The following is an 18,184-nucleotide window of genomic DNA, read 5'->3' on the forward strand; positions in this document are numbered from 1 at the left end:
TTTGTCTTGGAAATTTTTTAAGACACCAACTTGCAATTTTCCATAATTATTGAATGCACCGTTCTAGATACATTAAACTAGAATTATTACTAAAATTGTATTGTGGGGCATGTTATCTTTTTTTTCACACACTCAATTTTTTGACAGAATTTTGTAAATAAATGAACATAAAAATAAAACAACTAGGGATATTTTAATTATTCTGGGTCCCTATGTGTTGAATCTTACACGTGGCATGGTGTGAAAATTTCACCATCAGCACTTTTTTAAAAAACGGGTTATTTGTTGCAGAAAATGTAGTTCACAGATATTGAGGTTTAAAACTTTTTTTATTACAATGTCACAACAGCCCAGTGCTTGCCTCCTCCTTTTTCTTTCTTGCTTCTTTCGTCATTTGCTGAGCAGCTAACTCTGCTTCACGTACACGAAGCTCATCCAGTTCTCGCAGTCCTTTAACTGTGTTCTGTCCAAATCTTACCCCTAACTTCTCCATAACCTTAAGTCTTTCATAGTTCCCACCATTAAAAATTATTACAGCATCAGACACTGCTAACTTTAGAGTCATAATGCCCACAAATTTATTTTTAGCCACACGGCACCATACAACATTATTGAAGGACTTATTCACATTCAGAGTCTTCCCATGTAAACACATCTTTACTAGCTCAGGATCTGCCATATCTCTGTAAATAGGTTTGATTGCCTCCATTACTGCCAAAGGAAGAGAATGTTTATGTGTCCATTCATGCAGGGTGCCAGAAAATTCAGCCTGCCTATATTTACGCCGAGTATTTGGTGGAGATAGATACGAAACATGACATGGCTTTTCATCGGTTGATATTCGATGAAAAAAGTGCTCCACACAGCACCTTTCATATTCTCTAAATTGTCACAGTTATCTCTAATTCATCAATTACTTTGTCCGTTAGTCTTCCAGCACATTTTATTGTCTTGCCATCAGACAGTCTTGTGTTACTAAGCTTGGTTTTTAGGTTTGTTCGTAATGCCAACTTTTGAGACGTAGCAGTAGGCACAAAAAAAGCAATTCACAGCCTTCTAGACTGTGTAGTACTCAAGATGTAACTGCTCAACTGTGGCGTATATGTGTAACCGCGAAATTTGATTGTCACATGCCAACATTCAAAATATTATTTGAAGGTCTCACAATGGTATCGTTTTAATGTATTATAGACCAAAATGTTCAGGAAAGACGAAAGTACATTATGGAGTAGAAAGCAGAAAATGTCAAATTTCAACGAATTTCGCGTACAATGTCCCCGTAAATGAATAGTGAATAAGACAACTCACGCAAAGAAGTCCAGTTCAGTGGTACTATTCCATAGATAGTCTCTTTCTCAACCTTTCAGTTCACACTTGTAGTTGAAAAAGGAGGTGTCAAGTAACTAATAATGAAGACCTAACATTCGAATTGAAGGACGACATCGAAGTAACCAAGAGACGGGCTGCTAGATTTGTTGCCAGCATGTTAAATGAACACGAGAGTATTACTGTGACGCTTCGTGATCTCAAATGGGGATCCCTGGAGGGTTGGCTGGTTGGTTGATTCGGGGTAGGGGACCAAACAGTGAGGTCACCGATCCCATGGGATTAGGAAAGGACGGGGGAAAAAATCGGCCGTGCACTTTCAAAGGATACATCCTGATATTCGCCTGAAGTTGTTTAGAGAAATCACCGAAAACCTATGTCAAGATGGCCAGACGCGGGTTTGAACCGTTGTCCCCCCGAATGCTAGTCCAGTGTGCTAACTACCGAGCCACCTCGCTCGGTCCCTGCAGGAAAGATGATGTTCTCGTGAAACGCTATTGAGGAAATTTAGAGTACCGGCATTTGCGGCTGCCTGCGCAACTACCCTACCGCCGCCAGTGTACATTTCGCGTAAGGACTGCCAAGACAGCCACGCAGGGTAGCCGGGCGGCCTCAGGCACCTTGCCACGGATCGCGTGGCTACCCCCCACGAAGGTTCGAGTCCTCCCTCAGGCATGGGTGTGTGTGTTATTCTTAGCCTAAATTAGTTTAAGTTAGATTAAGTAGTGTGAAAGCCTAGGTACCGATGACCTTAGCAGTTTGGTCCCATAGGAACTTACCACGAATTTCCAAATTTACTGCCAAGACAAATACGAGAAATCAGGGCTCATCATAGATTGGAAAGGCGGAGGTTAGAGTTTAATGTCTCGTGGACATCGAGATCATTAGATCGGAACACAAGCTGGGGCTGTTTTAAGGATGGGGAAGGAAAATCGCCCTCGCCCTAAAAAGCAATCATTCGTGCATTCGCCTCCTGAAGCCATTTAGGAGACTCATGGTAAATCTGAACGTGGCTGGCAGGACGCCGATCTGACCACCATCCTAAATGCAAGACCAGTGTGCTAACCACTGCGCCACATCGGTCAGTCGTCACAGGTAGGGGACAGAAGCTGTTGGTAGCCTAAGCTAAATGAGAGTAAGGCTCCATTCTGGTTACACCTTTTCTACAAAATCAACATTTTCAGCTCACAAAGGGCCTCAGTAAAAGCAATCAGTGAAACAGAAAGCAAGTAGTACGAGCGCGCAATTAGATTATTTGGTGCTGACGAATGTGTCAGACGTATCGCGGTGTTTCGACGTTACCCCAGTTAATCAATAACACTATACAGTGATATTCACAGCCAACAAATACGAGCAACGGAAATTGAATTTACAGCCAGCAAAATTGATCATCTCATCGGATTCGGCACAAAAGGAAACCCTTTCATTGGAAATAGCTCTGCCAAAATTTAAGCGCGTCTCGACTCCGAAATTCATTTATCAGTCCCTAACTACGTTGAACTGAACGTGAGCTTCTCGGTGGTATGGGCAACTGCCGCGTCAGAGCTTCAACTTAACCACGGTCCGTGTCTAACACCAAAATGCGGATGAAATACCTTCTGCACCAACCAAAAATTTTGACGTTTAATATCCATTGAATTTATAGATGTATTACAGAAACTATATTCAATAAGTAATCGATGTACCAGTGTATTTATTCCTGGCTTTATATAATTGATTGTAATTAGTATGAAACTGTTGTAAGTTACTGGGTAGTAGCCAAGGGAACTTTTTATCTAAATGTATCGATAGCAACGACGAAATGGCATGTTTATCTTTGCGTATGGAGAGTCTCTGTCACGTTGCGAGCTGAGAGGAAGCAGAGCAGCTTGAGTCATGAAAGAGTGCGGAAGTGTCCCTCAGACACGGGGTGCAACTATGATCACGCCAGTGTAGGCGCACCTAATTCGTTACCCCGCGAATATTGAGAGCTCGGTAGGAGTAGACAGGTAGAGATGCTGCAACTCAAACTGCTGGCTGCCCCGTAGTTACCCGTGGTTCTGGAGACGACTCGGGGATCTCAAACAGCAACAGTGGTATCTCAGCATTGTCGTCGGCTACATTCTTCGTCGTCCGCACAGCTGCCACATCGTAAGACTGTCAAGTGTCAGATATAGTACTGTAGAGGCTTTACCTAGTTGAATTTCTTTCACAAAATATGACTAACTTGAGTGATAACTTGCCGCAATAGTTAAAACTTGTAGGGCACCTGTGTTGTCATTAACCTCAAGCATTGTTACCAGGCAGGGTCTCTTTCCAATCACCGAGTGTCGCAATAATATGAAAAACTGATTAACTATTTACTGCCAGTTTTGTTTGTTTGCTAATGACCAGTTTCAATCTAAATTTTCTGCCACAGTAACTGTTCATTCTTGTATTGCACAGCACAGATTTCAGAAATTTGCTATTTTAAGTATTAACTTCATTCATTTAAAGTGACGTAGAATATTACTGGCGAAACTAATAACTAAAGATACAACACAAATAAAGAGTGCGCAATTTCATTTAACCTGTATTGAGCTTAGCGAGTGACTTCTGCGGGCTACGTATGTATCTCCGTGTTATTATATAAAAAGTAAAATCAGTTTCTTATTGCTTAAGGTAAATTCGCTTCAGTCTTTCAACAACCAAAAATAGTTTGCTTTCCTTTTTCTAAATTTTGCATTACGTTACACTGAGGTTACAGAAAGTAATTTTTTTACGTAACAAAGTTTAAGTTAGGCCAGTAATTTATTTAATCAGTAGCTCCATTTAACTTTACTTTCAAAATTAAGCATTTCAGGATAAGTAACTGCAAACTCAGTGCTTTCTGATTCATTATTTTTTCGTGGGCTGCTGTGCTGTGGGCACGCCAGTGATCATTGCTTAAATTTATTTGCCATTGCCTTTCTTAAGATTCTGTAGAGTCATTGCCCTAGCGGGCTGGCGACCGTTTAATTAACCCCCTTTTAGGTAATCAGTGTTTTCTTTTTACTATCAATATTCTTTGTAGTAAATATTACGTTGAACCCTTTTCTCTCCTGTGGGGTTCGCGAGCGATTGTACTATATTCCACCCATTTCAAAATTATCGTCAGCATTTAGCTTTAGAACAGATTCTTCCCTCAGAAGAGCCTCTTGTATTCTTTCCTCTAACTAGCCGGTGTTACTTTTCCTTCGGTGATGATAGCCCAGTCACTGCAAAATTTTGTTAGGTATATATCTCAATCCAGTAGGCCGATTAGGACGGGGGAGGTAACTTGTGGCGACGCTGGTGACAGGACAGTTTCAGTTTGGTATTGTTTTTGGAATGAATTTCGCGCTGTGCAGATTCGTAGCGAATTAAACCCTTACACTACGAATAAAATCGCTCACACACGGTAGTAGTGAGTGGCGGAAATAAGCAAAAAAAAAAAATTGTAAATTTGCATTAATCAGTAAAGCAGCCAGCATGATGGACACAAATGAAACTGATAGTTGGGAAGTACGTGAAAGGGAACAATCGGTAGAACAGAGGGGAACGCTGGCAGCGTTGTTGAGGAACCAGCAGCTAGCATCACAAACGCTACTCTACCGCTGGAACACAAACAGAGGAAAATGAAATACCAGGCATTGACAAATGCTACGGAATTCGGAATAAAAATCAAAACCCAATGCAATGACGGTGGATACGAGGTAACCATTAAGAAATAACAAGAGTTAGAGTCAAAACTAGTAATTGCTGGAAATATAAACAATTTGTTGAGCATATTGATCAGTACAATTAATGCTGAGTTCGAATCAATTACTGCTAAAATTAATGCTCAGTCCGAATCAATAAAAGCTCAATCTGATTCAATTAAACCTCAATCCGAATCAATTAATGCTCAGTCCAAAGCAATCAAGTTAGGGTACAATAGTATTGGAGTTGTTAATACGGAAGTAGATGAAATTGAGAACTGTAACGAATACCGTAATCGGTAATCTTAAGCATGACATGACCGAGGTACAGTGAAAAATAGGAAGCATAAATAGTCGTTTTGAGATGGAAGTACATAGGATTGAACAGAAACTAAAACAGACCGTTGATCCCGTTATTAAAAATAAAGTAACTGAAAGGTAGAATTAGCGGGAAAAGATTTAGATTTTGCTAACTTTAGTATCAAACGTGGATACTACAGTGAAGAAACAGCCGACTACATGTGATGAGAAAAAGAGGGAAGTGGAAACGCTGGCGACGATCACTTGCTAAGTAGTTACAAAAGTAACTGAGCTGGAGAAGAGATTGGACGAAAATCAGCACTATGTGTCATGCCATGCACATAACACTGAAATCTTAGCAAAGGAGGAGCGTTTCGATCCCCTCAAAAAAACAGGGTGGATTGTACCCAACCGACTTCACTAAAAATTGCGATAGAGTATTGCCTGTAAAATGGACGGATAAGAGAAATGCTGTAATCGAAATGCTGGCGAGCGGGGCTAAGCGGTGGAGCTTAAACCTCGATATTGTGAACATGAGCTTTCAAGAATTTGAGAATGCGTTCGTGGAAGAATATTGGTCAGAGCAGAAGCAGGAGAGGGAATGGCATGATTTCATAGTGATAAAACCCTACGATGCAAACTCTCACTGCTCGATGAAAGAATTTTGTGAAAAATGGAACTGCAAATTAGAATATTTGTGTGATCGACGGACTGAATCGTAGATTGTCTGGAAGTTGTGGAAGAAGTTTCCAGTTGATTCCACGAGGTACATAGGCAGTACCTACAGAACAATTACTGAATTCTTAGAAAAGATCGAAGATGAGGACAACTGGCGGAATAATCGCGAGAATTTTAAGAGTCGTGGTGATAGCAACAATTACCAGAACAGCAAAAACTGCAATAACAATAATCATGGCAATAATGGTAACCACGGCCATGGTAATAACGTCACACCACTATAACAATAACAGTCATAGTAGAAATGGCAGAGGCCAGTGTCGTGTGAATGTGGTACGTGGTTCTCAGCAGAATGGTTGCAGGCAGGAGAAAAATCAGCATTTGCAACACCCGGATAGATACGGACCTCTAGTGCTAAATCAAAGAAATCATTAAGCGCCACGGTTTGGGGCCCACAGGCTGTGGGCAGACATTGGCGGTCCAGAAGATTGACTAGGCAACGTCACTGTGACATATCCGGATGGATAAATCGGCGATGGGAGAATGTGCAGGAAGACAGAGCGAGTAATGTACATGCAGTAACAATAATTGAAGATGAAAAGACACTTGACAAAGCGATCGCTGTTCGTAATAACGATAAAATAGAATACCGGCGAACGAGGAAGAGGCAACCGTTGTTAAGAAAACAGTGCTGCTGGCTCCAGTACAGTGTGATTCGCCGGCGGAATTAAAGAATCCGATATCGGATAAAACCACTGTTATGGCGCAGGGTAATCCAGAACGCGAGGAGGTGAGGCTAGGTCAGTTAAGTCAAATATACGACCAACTGCAGAATTACAGAGGATTGTACGGGAGGTCTGCTAATGGGGAGAGCGGACAATATTTGACGCTTCTCAACCCGCATGAAATTAGCGTTGATGAAGAAACGGAGAGCTCTGTACCGAAGGAGCAGGCTTGTCCAAATGCTGTAGTAACTGAAGTAGCCAACCCCAACGACGCTGACCCTAAAGAAAACCGAGGCGAAATTTCTGAAGAGGGGCAAGACGAGTTTGCCAATTATGATGGGGTATGACTAATTGACGAACACATAGATTACGACATGTAAGAGGTTAAGGCCGACATACATTCAGACGAGAGTGGTATGGGTTGCATGAGCTCGGGGGAAGAATTAGAAGCAGAAACAGACCACATTTCTCCAAGCATTTTGGAAGATGATAGCCATCTTTTCGAAGAAAATTTACCTGAGTTGACAGTTAGCGAATTGTTGGTAGTACAAGGCTCGTTAATCGAAGAAGTTGATAAAAAGGTTTCAGAGTGGGGTTCAAAACGGCTTCAAAAACCGCAGGACAACCGGATAGAAATTATGAATGTCCAAGAACAGGAAATTAAAAATCCAACAGATAAACCGCTAACGGTGTCGGGGCCGGACAGTTTTTCTGGAATGACCTTGATGTGAATGAGTACTTGTTACGGGAAAACCAAGAAGTAGACACAGATAAGTGTAGACAGATAATACTGCACAACGACATACTCAGCCTACTAATGGATATCGGGGCAAAGCTAAGTGCTATGTCTAGAAAAACTTTAGTTTTGTTAAAGGAAAGACCAGGAGTAGAAGAAATGCACATAATGTGAGTTAAAATAATCGTCGTTACCGAGAAGAGTAACAAACCTATATTCCATCAAATTTTGCCTGTTTCGAAATTCAAGGGGAACAATTTGAACATGAATTTATCGCCGTGCTGGATTTGAGCACCGGGATAGTAATGAGCTTAGACTGATTATTGAAATGAAGTGCAGTAAATTACTGCAACAATAAAACAATGATGTGCATTTGAAAAGACAAGACCGAAAGGAATGCGAGTTTTAATGAAACAGGTGATGATGTGAGTTCTCTATACCAGCTTATTGACATTGTTACTTGGACTGATGAGATTGGCTTAGACAGAAATATGGGAACGTATTGTCACCACGATCACAGAGCTTGGGGCAAATATACAAACGATTCTGAGAAGCTTACGAATGCTTTGACGCACGAATCTACAGGATTCACTCTAAAGGAAGTCCTATTACACCATAAGTCTAAGAATTTGGTGGAAGAGATAAATGATCTCCCTCTGCGAGTTAGTATTGACACTGAGGTAAAGAAAAAACGTTTACGATAGGTAATGAAAAAGAAAGCCGAGGCGCGAAAACGGCGTAATGACGCGAAAGCACGGTTTGCTAAATTTGCAATTGGCGACCTCGTTCTCGTTAAAGCGAACGAGAAATCAAGTGAGACTGATGAGATTTGAAAATTTAAATTCGTTTATAATGGACCATTTAAGACCGTCAGTATACCTTACACTAACGCTTACTGTTTAGCTTTTCCTAATTCTGACAAGCTCTTATGTGTATGTGATATTGTTGACCTGAAGTTGTATCAATCAAGAACTGATTAATCTGAGAAAGAATTTCCACCAAAATTTATTAAAAATTTATTTCTTGGACCAGACTGTCATCAACGAATTTTCAAAAAGTATAACGAGAAATTTAACTTACAGCGTTATGTCATGGTAACCGAGGACCTAGAAACGACGGAGAGGCTGCGTCCCCGCTGAGGCTGCAGAGGTCCGCAACCCCACGACGACTACCGCAGTCCACTTCACCCAGGGTTATTGTGCTGTTCGGCCCCCTGTGCACCCCGAGGGAACGTCTCACATCAGACGAGTGTAATCCCTACGTTTCCGTGGTAGAGTAATGGTGGTGTACGCAAACGTGGAGAACTTGTTTGCGCAGCAATTGCCGGCATAGTGTAGCTGAGGCGGAATAAGGGGAACCAGCCCGCATTTGCCGAGGCAGATGGAAAACCGCCTAAAAACCATCCACAGACTGGCCGGCTCACCGGACCTCGACACGAATCCGCCGGGCGGATTCGTGCCGGCGACCGGCGCTCCTTCCCGCGCAGAAAGCCCGTGCATTGGACCGCACGGCCAAACTTTTACAGAAAAGAAAAAAAAAAAAACCAAGCCATGACCTATGCGTATAAACGTCACTCTAGTGTATGTATCATCTGTAATTTTGTAAATAATGGAGACACTCGACAATAAAAGTTTTCTACAAAGGTGGAGGATACCCAACAGACCCAAACAAGTACAGAGACATAGCCCTCGAAAATACTCAATTCAAGATGTTTTCAAAGATAATTACACAAAAAATCCAAGCCTCTGTGGACAGTCATCTCCCATAACGACAAATGGGTTTCAGACCTGGAAGATCAACACTTACGGCATTTAGGATTCTTCTGAACAACATCTACGAAGCACTATAATAGAAACAAATGTTCTAGACAGTGTTCATGGACTTTACCAAGGCCTTTGACCTACTGGAAAGAGAGCACATAGTCCAAAAACCAGGAAACACAATGGGAGAAGATAGCGTATGGGCAAGAACAATCAAGTCCATCCCCGAATACAACTTCATCACAATATCAGACAACCTCTCTTTTTCGAACCCCGTTCTGTAATCGAATGGCGTATTACAAGGTGACCCAATGAGCCCTGTGCTGTACATTCCTGCTACTGAAGAAGTACTCCGAATTGGAGAATATGTATATGCATACGCTGACGACATAGCCGTAGGTTCAACAGATATACAGAAGGTCCAGAGAATCATTTAGAAAATAGACAAATGGTTCAGTGAACACAAACTACAAATAAACATAAGAAAGACAGGAATGGTAATTTTCAAAAAAGGAGGTAAAACACCCAAGAACTTGGAAATCGGCACCAGAGGAGAAAAAATAAAAACCTCATCAGACTTTAAATACCCAGGGGTGACATTGCAACCAATAGCCAAATGCTTCACAAAACATACTACAGAAGGTGCAGCCCAAGCAATAATAGCAATACTGCTCATCAAAAACATCCGCCTACTCAGTCTAGAAACAGCCATGAAATTATTCAACATAAAAATCTTACCAATCCTGGCCTATGGGATGGAGGTTATATGGGACCACCTGACAGAAAAAAACCTAGGAACACTAGAAAAGGTAAAACCAACTTATATAAAAAGAGCACTAGGTCTCTGAAAGACAACAAGAGCTAGACTAGTGTACCTGCTAGCGACAGAGACTTTCCTAATTTACCTTTGCCTCACGCAGTTAGGCAAGCGCCTGGAGCGCCAGATAGTCAGTGTTGAGACTCCGAGCAAGTAAACAGTTGGCTGCTAAGCGATCAGGGCGGATTTCGTCAGGATGGCCGACCGCACAATTGTTTAACGGCTGTGTGTGCCACCCAACGCCGTGGGCCTCACCTCCAGCAGATAGGTAAATGGCGTTAGCTGAGTGATTTGTTGATGTGTTTAAGTGTTCATTTGTGATTACGCAACAGCCGCGTTGGACACCCACGATTTGGATTGCAGTGAGGATTGTGTACTCAGTGCCACATGAAGAACGTCGGCGTGTGACGACATTAACAGGCGACCTGTGATGAGTTAACCGTTATTACTTTGCAGGCTAAGGGAGTAACTGCCTCGTTCGTGTTGTTTAGACGATAGATATTGAACCTTAACAACGAAGTATGTACCGATTATTGCTACTTGACACCATTATTAGCTTTGTTGGATGTGATACGAAACAACTACCACGCAAATATTAACCGATCAGCCTTCATAAAAAATGGGTCAAATGGCTCTGAGCACTATGGGACTTAACTGCTGAAGTCATCAGTCCCCTAGAACTTAGAACTACTTAAACCTAACTAACCTAAGAACATCACACACACCCATGCCCGAGGCAGGATTCGAACCTGCGACCGTAACGGTCGAGCGGTTCCAGACTGTAGCGCCTAGAACCGCTCAGCCACCCCGGTCGGCCAGACTTTATCAGTTGCACATGGTCAAACTATTCTAAACCAATAGGCTATAAACCACTAGTCAATTACGGTTGGTTTAAAATGGAGTGCATTTCAGTTTATATTGCTTCGGACATTCCCAACAGGAAAAAACTCATGGAATGTGGAGGACGTGTAACACGGAAAATGCAGACAAGGTACCTTCTGCACCATCCAAAAAATTTGCGTTCAATATCCATTGACAGCTAGTACTCTACTTCTGATTTTGAATCTGTAAGCTGTATTACCGAAACTATATTTAATAAAAATTGAAACAAATGAGCCACAGGTCACTATTATTTTTGGTCGTATTGACCAGGTTTCAACACTTCTAAGAGTGCCTTCATCAGGATTAAAACAATACAATGGCCTATAACATAGTTACAAATTTATAGGAAAAGACATTTGTTGTATAAATAGTGTAAGTACTGACTAACAATAAAAGACAGAGGCAGTACTTACATCTACATCTACATATATACTCCGCAATCCACCATACGGTGCGTGGCGGAGGGTACCTCGTACCACAACTAGCATCTTCTCTCCCTGTTCCACTCCCAAACAGAACGAGGGAAAAATGACTGCGTATATGCCTCTGTACGAGCCCTAATCTCTCTTATCTTATCTTTGTGGTCATCCCGCGAAATGTAAGTTGGCGGCAATAAAATTGTTCTGCAGTCAGTCTCAAATGCTGGTTCTCTAAATTTCCTCAGTAGCGATTCATGGAAAGAACGCCTCCTTTCCTCCAGAGACCCCCACCCGAGTTCCTGAAGCATTTGCGTAACGCTCGCGTGATGATCAAACCTACCAGTAACAAATCTAGCAGCCTTCCTCTGAATTTCTTCTACGCCCTCCCTCAATCCGACCTGATAGGGATCCCAAACGCTCGAGCAGTACTCAAGAATAGGTCGTATTAGTGTTTTATAAGCGATCTCCTTTACAGATGAACCACATCTTCCCAAAATTCTACCAATAAACCGAAGACGACTATCCGCCTACCCCACAATTGCCATTACATGCTTGTCCCACTTCATATCGCTCTGCAATGTTACGCCCAAATGTTTAACCGAATTGACTTTCTCAAGCACTACACTACTAATGGAGTATTCAAACATTACTGGATTCTTTTTCCTATTCATCTGCATTAATTTACATTTACCTATATTTAGAGTTAGCTGCCGTTTTTTACACCAATCACAAATCCTATCCAAGTCATCTTGTATCCACCTACAGTCACTCAACGACGACACCTTCCCGCACACCACAGCATCATCAGCAAACAGCCGCACATTGCCATCCACCCTATCCAAAAGATAATTTATGTAGATAGAAAACAACAGCAGACCTACAACACTTCCCTGGGGCACTCCAGATGATACCCTCACCTCCGATGAACACTCGCCATCGAGGACAACGAACTGGGTTCTATTACTTAAGAAGTCTTCGAGCCATTCACATATTTGGGAACCAATCCCATATGCTCGTACCTTAGTTAGGAGTCTGCAGTGGGGCACCGAGTCAAACGCTTTCCGTAAGTCAAGGAATATGGCATCCGTCTGATACCCTTCATCCATGGTTCCCAAGATATCATGTGAAAAAGGGCGAGTTGCGTTTCGCAGGAGCGATGCTTTCTAAAGCAGTGCTGATGCATGGACAGCAACTTCTCTGTCTCAAGGAAATTCATTATATTCGAACTGAGAATATGTTCGAGAATCCTGCAACAAACCGATGTTAAGGATGTTGGTCTGTAATTTTGAGGATCCGTCCTTCTACCCTTCTTATATACAGGCATCACCTGCGCTTTTTACCAGTCGCTCGGGACTTTACGTTGGGCCAGAGATTCGCGATAAATGCAAGGTAATTAAGGAGCCAATGGAGTAGAGTACTCTCTGTAAAACCGAATTGGAATCCCATCAGGAGCTGGCGATTTATTTATTTTCAACCCATTCAGCTGCTTCACAACCCCAGGAATGTCTATCACTATGTCCTCCACACGGGAATCTGTACGAGACTCAAACGGCGGTACGTTTGTACGATCCTCCTGCGCCAAATATTTCTCAAATTCGAGATTTAAAATTTCAGCTTTCGTTTTGCTGTCTTCCGTTGCCAGGCCAGACTGATCAGTGGAAGCCTTCGACCCGCTTACCGGTTTTACGTAAGACCAGAATTTCCTTGGGTTTTCAGCAATATCTTTTGCTAAGGTATGACGGTGGTAGTGGCTGAATGCTTCGCGCATCTCTCTTTTTACAGCAGCACGAATCTCTACTAACTTTTGCCTGTCCTCATTCTCCCGATCTTTCTTGTACCGTGAGTGTAACTGTCTTTGCCTCCTGAGCATTCTCCGAATTGCGCTGTTAAACCACGGTGGGTCTTTTCCGTACGTAACCCACTTTTTCGGCACATACTTCTCCAATGCGTGATTTACAGTGTGTTTAAAATTTGCCCATGTCACATATAAAATAATTAACAGGCCAGAAGGGCTTTAGTCACAAAGTATATAATTGTTGTTGTTGTTGTTGTCTTCAGCCTTGAGACTGGTTTGATGCAGCTCTCCATGCTACTCTATTCTGTGCAAGCTGCTTCATCTCCCAGTACCTACTACAACCTACATCCTTCTGAATCTGCTTAGTGTACTCATCTCTCGGTCTCCCTCTACGATTTTTACCCTCCACACTGCCCTCCAATGCTAAATTTGTGATCCCTTGATGCCTCAAAACATGTCCTACCAACCGATCCCTTCTTCTAGTCAAGTTGTGCCACAAACTTCTCTTCTCCCCAATCCCATTCAATACCTCCTCATTAGTTACGTGATCTATCCACCTTATCTTCAGTATTCTTCTGTAGCACCACATTTCGAAAGCTTCTATTCTCTTCTTGTCCAAACTAGTTATCGTCCATGTTTCACTTCCATACATGGCTACACTCCAAACAAATATTTTCAGAAATGACTTCCTGACACTTAAATCTATATTCGATGTTAACAAATTTCTCTTCTTCAGAAACGCTTTCCTTGCCATTGCCAGTCTACATTTTATATCCTCTCTACTTCGACCATCATCAGTTATTTTACTTCCTAAATAGCAAAACTCCTTTACTACTTTAAGTGTCTCATTTCCTAATCTAATTCCCTCAGCATCACCCGATTTAATTTGACTACATTCCATTATCCTCGTTTTGCTTTTGTTGATGTTCATCTTATATCCTCCTTTCAAGACACTGTCCATTCTGTTCAACTGCTCTTCCAAGTCCTTTGCCGTCTCTGACAGAATTACAATTTCATCGGCGAACCTCAAAGTTTTTACTTCGTCTCCATGAATTTTAATACCTACTCCAAATTTTTCTTTTGTTTCCTTTACTGCTTGTTCAATATACAGATTGAATAACATCGGGGAGAGGCTACAACCCTGTCTCACTCCCTTCCCAACCACTGCCTCCCTTTCATGCCCCTCGACTCTTATGACTGCCATCTGGTTTCTGTACAAATTGTAAATAGCCTTTCGCTCCCTGTATTTTACCCCTGTCACCTTTAGAATTTGAAAAAGAGTATTCCAGTCAACATTGTCAAAAGCTTTCTCTAAGTCTACAAATGCTAGAAACGTAGGTTTGGCTTTTCTTAATCTTTCTTCTAAGATAAGTCGTAAGGTCAGTATTGCCTCACGTGTTCCAACATTTCGACGGAATCCAAACTGATCCTCCCCGAGGTCCGCATCTACCAGTTTTTCCATTCGTCTGTAAAGAATTCGCGTTAGTATTTTGCAGCTGTGACTTGTTAAACTGATAGTTCGGTAATTTTCACATCTGTCAGCACCTGCTTTCTTTGGGATTGGAATTATTATATTCTTCTTGAAGTCTGAGGGTATTTCGCCTGTCTCGTACATCTTGCTCACCAGCTGGTAGAGTTTTGTCATAACTGGCTCTCCCAAGGCCGTCAGTAGTTCTAATGGAATGTTGTCTACTCCGGGGGCCTTGTTTTGACTCAGGTCTTTCAGTGCTCTGTCAAACTCTTCACGCAGTATCGTATCTCCCATTTCGTCTTCATCTACATCCTCTTCCATTTCCATAATATTGTCCTCAAGTACATCACCCTTGTATAACCTTCTATATTATATATATATAATAAGGAATGCATTAAGGCGAGCCACTATGGGCTGCTCGTACCTGTTCAGCTGCAGGTTATAACGGACTGAAGCCCCCGCTGTAACAAGTGCTGGCAGGTGAACATGACATTGCACCGAGAGTGCCATCTAGTAGCTGCAGGTACAACTTGGCTACTTAACATTCAAGAGTAGACAGACGAAAATTATGATGAATATTGATAAGTGCACAATGTAAAAAGCAAAATTTTGCTTAACAGCAACTGATAAAGTAACATTTTCTCTGCATCAGAGCTTAGAAGTACAATTTGAAGCATAAAAACGTCATTATAAGAAATACAGAACGGGCTGAATGACACAGCTTGTAGAAAGCGATATAACATGAAATACAGCCGATAAACCATATTGCAAATGAAAAATTGTGAGATAATATTTAATAAGTCAGCCCCTTCCGCCGGAGGTTCGAGTCCTCCCTCGGGCATGGGTGTGTGTGTTGTTCTTAGCATAAGTTAGTTAAGTAGTGTGTAAGACTAGCGACCGATGACCTCAGCAGTTTAGTCACTTAGAAATTCACACACATTTGAACATTTTATTTAATAAGTAATCGACGTGATAGTGTATTTCTGAATGTATATAATTGATTGTAACTATAATGGTTGGTTGGTTTTGGGGAAGGAGACCAGACAGCGAGGTCATCGGTCTCATCGGATTAGGGAAGGACGAGGACGGAAGTCGGCCGTGCCCTTTGAAAGGAACCATCCCGGCATTTGCCTGGAGCGATTTAGGGAAATCACGGAAAACCTAAATCAGGATGGCCGGACGCGTGATTGAACCGTCGTCCTCCCGTAACTATAATGAAAACTTTATTTAAATGTATCGATTTCAACGACGAAATGGCAGTAGCTTTGCCGTTGTTCATCTTACGTATGGGGAGTCTCTGTCACGTTGCGAGCAGAGAGAAAGCGGAGCAGCTTGAGTCATGAAAGAATGTTTGTTGGGCGCTCCGGCAAACGCGGGGTGCAGCTATGGTTGCGTCAGTGTAGGCGCGCTTATTCGTAACCCGAGAGTAGCGAGAGCTCGTTGGGAGTGGATTGGCGGATGAAGCTACAGCTCTATTGCCTGTTCCATAGTTATCTGTGGCTCTCAAACAGCAACAGCGCATCTCGGCATTGTCGTCGGCTACATTCTTCGCCGTCCGCACAGCTGCAACAACGTAAGACTGTCAAGTGACAGATATACACTACTGGCCATTAAAATTGCGACACCAAGAAGAAATGCAGATGATAAACGGGTATTTATTGGACAAATATATTATACCATAATTGACATAAGATTACATTTTCAAGCAATTTGGGTGCATAGACCCTGAGAAATCGGTGCCCAGAACAACCACCTCTGACCGTAATAACGGCCTTGATACGCCTGCGCATTGAGTCAAATAGAGCTTGGATGGCGTGTACATGTACAGCTGCGATGCAGCTTCAACACGATACCACAGTTCATCAAGAGTAGTGACTGGCGTATTGTGACGAGCCAGTTGCTCGGCCACCATTGACCAGTCGTTTTCAATTGGTGAGAGATCTGGAGAATGTGCTGGCCAGGGCAGCAGTCGAACATTTTCTGTATCCAGAAAGGCCCGTACAGGACCTGCAACATGCGGTCGTGCATTATCCTGCTGAAATGTAGGGTTTCGCAGGTTTCGAATGAAGGATAGAGCCACGGGTCGCAACATATCTTAAATGTAGCGTCCATTATTCCAAGTGCCGTCAGTGTGAACCAGAGGTGACCGAGACTTGTAACCAATGGCACCCCATACCATCACGCCGGGTGATACGCCAGTATGGCGATGAAGAATACACGATTCCAATGTGCGTTCACCGCGATGTCGCCAAACATGGATGCGACCATCATAATGCTGTAAACAGAACCTGGGTTAATCCGAAAAAAGCATGTTTTGCCATTCGTGCACCCAGGTTCGTCGTTGAGTACAGCATCGTAGGTGCTCCAGTCTGTGATGCAACATCAAGGGTAACCACTGCCTTGGCCTCCGAGCTTATAGTCCATGCTGCTGCAAACGTCATCGAACTGTTCGTGCAGATGGTTGTTGTCTTGCAAATGTCCCCATCTGTTGACCCAGGGATCGAGACGTGGCTGCACGATCCGTTACAGCCATGCGGATAAGATGCCTGTCATCTCGACTGCTAGTGATACGAGACCATTGGGATCCAGCACGGCGTTCCGTATTACCCGCCTGAAACCACCGATTCCATATTCTGCTAACACACATTGCATCTCGGCCAACGCGAGCAGCAATGTCGCGATACGATAAACAGCAATCGCGATAGGCTACAATCCGTCCTTTATCAAAGTCGGAAACGTGATGGTACGCATTTCTCCTCCTTATACGAGGCATCACAACAACGGTTCACCAGTCAACGCCGGTCAACTACTGTTTGTGTATGAGAAATCGGTTGGAAACTTTCCTCATGTGAGAACGTTTTAGGTGTCGCCACCGGCGCCAGCCTTGTGTGAATGCTCTGAAAAGCTCTTCATTTGCATATCACAGCATCTTCTTCCTGTCGGTTAAATTTCCCGTCTGTAGCACGGCATCCTTGTGGTGTAGCAATTTTAATGGCCAGTAGTGTCGTAATGTAGAGGCTTTACTCAGTTGAATTTCTTTCACAAAGTATGACTAACTTGAATGATAAGCTGCAATACTTAAATCTGTTGTTCTGTGGAAAAGCGTAACAATCTTTTGTTGGCACGCCAGTGACTACTTGCTTCAATTTCTTTACCATTACCTTTCTTAAGATTCTGAAGGTTCATTGCCCTAGCGGGATGGCGACCGTTTATTTACACCTTTTCTTAACTAATCTGTGTTTTCTTTGCATTATCAGTAATTTCGTGGTAAATATTACGAGGTTCCCTCTTCCCTCCTGTGCATTTCGTGAGCCTACCCATTTCAAAATTATCATCAGTATTTAGCCTAAGTTTAGAATAGATTCTTCCTCCAGAAGAGTTTGATGTACACTTTCCTCCAACTAAACGGTGTTATTTTCCTTCGGGACGATGGCCTTACTCGCTGTAAAATTCATTAGGCATATGAGATCAGCGTCAGTAGGCCGATTAGGAAAGGGGAGGTTACTCGTGATTAGACCGTTTTGATTGAAAAAGTTCCTTTTATATAACAACATGTATATAATGAAGACTGTCCATCACCGTGGGTACATTAACTGCA

The sequence above is a fragment of the Schistocerca gregaria genome, chromosome 8, assembly GCF_023897955.1.
Source record: "Schistocerca gregaria isolate iqSchGreg1 chromosome 8, iqSchGreg1.2, whole genome shotgun sequence".
Lineage (NCBI taxonomy): Eukaryota > Metazoa > Arthropoda > Insecta > Orthoptera > Acrididae > Schistocerca > Schistocerca gregaria.